Source organism: Lathyrus oleraceus, chromosome 5, assembly GCF_024323335.1.
Source record: "Lathyrus oleraceus cultivar Zhongwan6 chromosome 5, CAAS_Psat_ZW6_1.0, whole genome shotgun sequence".
In the NCBI taxonomy this organism is placed as follows: Eukaryota; Viridiplantae; Streptophyta; class Magnoliopsida; order Fabales; family Fabaceae; genus Lathyrus; species Lathyrus oleraceus.
In genome coordinates, this window is record NC_066583.1 from 243,428,437 (window position 1) to 243,432,204 (window position 3,768).

General features: G+C 29.4%; 1 pseudogene; it reads right to left on the reverse strand.

Moving 5' to 3' along the window:
- Window positions 1-423: 423 nt before the first annotated feature.
- On the reverse strand, window positions 424-1,209 carry LOC127079987 (ubiquitin domain-containing protein 7SL RNA1-like; annotated as a pseudogene).
- Between the last annotated feature and the right edge of the window lie 2,559 nt (window positions 1,210-3,768).

Below are 3,768 nucleotides of genomic sequence, written 5' to 3' on the forward strand. Positions count from 1 at the left end.
AGTCAGATTCTCTACAATATCATGTTAAATATCAAAACAGATCGAATAGTTTACTTATAAATAAATCAAATTATTTTAGAATATTCATATTAAATAGACCTTAAAATAAGCTATCAAGCAATACAAGATTCAAATAAAAACATTGGCATAATATAGAAGAAGAATATTATAATTGTGGAATCACTTCCAACCTATAATTTTATCATTCTTTAGCACTGACTAATTCAATTGCTATCATTGTGACTAATAACTGTGCTGCTAAACATATATATTCCAAATTAATTTATGTTTGATGTGTTAGCATGTTTAAATAATTTTGTAGAACACTGTAATCATTCCCATTCATAGATTTACATTTCACCATAAATAAAGAAATCCAAAATTATTCATCAATTAATAACATGCAAGAGTACAATAATTAAGCTAAAATAAGATCAATAAAATTAAAGGCATTGATCCACCAGTGACATTATCATTAAAGATTTCAGTGGTATCACCTTGACAAACATGGGCCCTCTAAAAGACTTATCATCATTCATAACATTTTGTTTAGAATAAAAAGATAACCTTATGGTAGAAGATGAAATTTAAGCCTTTGTTCCAATTTATGAAGTTATTTCCTCAATTCTCCAACTTTGTCAGAAGTGTTCATTTCAACAGCTACTTTCTTTGTTCCACTTTTAGGCAAAACCATCAGCTTCAACTTCTTTGATTCTCCTCCTCCTCCGCCCCTACCACCAACCAACATTGGTGTCTCCGATACTTGTGGCTTAAAACTCACCTCAATTCTCTTCTTTGAAACATCACAATGGCATAAGAATTGGTTATCAATGGCACATTATTTTGATCAATGTTGTGAATTTTTTCTTTAGGCTTTAAAGTGGTATCGCTTTTGTCGATTTTGATAGGAATGTGAGATTTTGACAAAGGAGTTTTGATATTGAGGTGAAATTTGTTATCATAATCTATTGGTAGTTCAGGATTACTAGAATTTACGGCGGAAACCATAAGATGAATGCGAGAGTTTTGATAAATCGCACACTTCCTATGTCGCCGTCGAAGAATCTGGCCATCGAAAATTAGGGTTTGTTTAGAGACAGGAATTCCTTGGTATTTTTTAACTTTTTCTTTGATTTCCAAAACAGTGTCGAAGAAACCTACTTCAATTGAGAATGGTTTTCCTCTCTGCACTTCAAAGATTACATCCATTTTATATGACTACAACTCACTTCAGTGATAGAACTGAGAATATTTATTGCGAGAGAGAAGGGTGTTATTAATATGCGAGAATTGAATGAATGTATACTCTAACATGTGCAAAATAAATTCTATGAAATGTATCACTTTTAATATAAATATAAGGGTCAATTCCCAAGGTCAAATGAAGTGAATCGAATAAATTGACTAATTAACTCTTGACTAAGCACATTAAACAACTTATGACAAAACAATAGAAAATATAGCTATAGGGATGAGGAAAACAAGCATGAGATGACTAGAATATTCTTTTACTCTTTAGCTTAAAATAAAGTAATTAAAAAAAAAAATCTATTGATTTCAAAATTTTACGATAAAATTGGGGGAAATTGAGTTAATATTTTAGATATCAAATAAGTGTCACAAGCCGTATCAAACACTTACATCGCTTTAATTATAACTAGCGTCCAAACAAGCACTCTGTATATATTTGTCTATTTTTTTATTGCACAAACGCATTAAAATAAGGATATATAATTTTGATTTAAATTTAAATTATTTTATATAATCAATTTTGTGATATGCACTCTTATCTATTTTCTTTTACACTTTAATGATTGTCTCTTTTCTTTTTTGAACGTAATCTCTCTAAAATGTGGATAGTTATTGTTCTTGTGAATTTTAATAAATAAATATAGAATTAGTAAAAGGGTAATTTTAAAAGAAAAATTAGTCAGCCTAAATATTCATATGTTATTATAGATTTTTTATAATAAAATTAAGTATGAGAAATACAAACTATAAATGTTTTTATGTCATATCACAATAAAAGAAAAATTGAGACATGGAAAGAAGATAAAATAAAAACCTCGTGATATTGGATTTGCAATTGTAAAAGAGATAAATAAATAATTTTTGATTTCTCTCACATCTTATCAATGTTCCATGTATTTGTTTCTTTTAACGTGTATCTCATCATTCTTTCATTTCATGCTGTTACTTATAAATAGTGGTGGTAAATTAATGTGGTGTAGGAAGTTAAATCTAATGGATAAATAGCTGTAACCAATGATAAATTTAAAATTAAGTCAAAAAATAAAAGATAACTTTGGAAAAAAAAAGGATATGACCAAAAAGAATTATTCCCTTTATCTATCAGTATAGATAATAAAAAAACAAAAAAGATTATAATTTATAATTATTATAGAAATAGATATAGACTTTAAGAATAATAGTTGAAAACACATGATTGTGAAAAATTAGAAAGAAAATCAACAAATTGAAAAAGAAAAAAAAATTATAGACCAACGAGTACAATTAATCACAATTAAAATAAATAAAAAACATTTGTGGAAAAGAATAAGGTGTGTAGTGTTATAATACAATTTTTTTTGGCAAAATCATATATATATATATATATATATATATATATATATATATATATATATATATATATATATATATATATATATATATATATATATATAACTCTTCCCCAAATAATTAAAGGTGTGTATTTTGGTAACGCATTGTTTAGTGTTATAGATGACTACAAAATTCAAAACAATTGGATATACATAAAACGTTATTTAAGATTATAATAATTGCTCCACCACGAGAAATTTTTACAAAAATAATCCATTTTTTAGAAAAATTCTCAAAATATCCTTGGTTTCAAAAAAATTCCCCTAAAACTTGAATTGGAGACTCCTCCTAAAACTTGAATGGAGGCGCCAATCCAATTGGCGCCCCTGTGTAGGATTTAAGATGAGGCGTCAATTCAATTGGAGACTCCTCCTAAAATGCAATTTTTGTGTTATAAATAGATGCGTTGTGTGAGTAATTGTTCCACATCTCATATAATCATTTGGCAATCATGTTTGGTGTTCCTCGCCGATACGGAAAGGTGATTTATGCGAGAGACAAACCTCAGATGCTGATGCTGTTCTGGAACATCACTACGTTCGATCAACTGAAGAGGGAGCTGGTTCGTTGGTTAGATGGGAAAATACCAGAAGGGAAAAAAATTAGAAGTATTGAGAGACTTGACAGTATCTTTGGTTGGGTGCGAATGAAGACTGATAAGGATGTTAGGGAAATGATGTTCGGCCGAGACGACATCAATTTGATTGTTGTTATCGGTTAGAAATATTTCTGTTTTCAGATAGCTTATTTTGTACCGATGTTTGTTGTGAACCTCGTTGTAACAAAAACTTAATGATATATAATGATTGAAGGTTACAGAAATACAATGTTACAAAAAGCTTAAGACCTAGATGATGCTCCTCGATTGGGACAGTTGTTCTTGTTATGTCCTGGTTGACGATAGATACTACATAATCTTATCATTTTATCTGTGGAATCCATCTCTGTTCTGATACGTGTGCTGTTTGGCCTTCCTTTTTTCTTTCTACGCATCTCGTCATTGTGCCAAACAATATCACCTTCATATGGAGGCCAGTAATCCTCCATTGGTAGTACTGAGAAGCTTTGATTATATACATTCATGACGGTGTCGGCCTTGTACACATCAGATAAATGGCTGTAAGCATCTTGACGAGTATAAGCGCA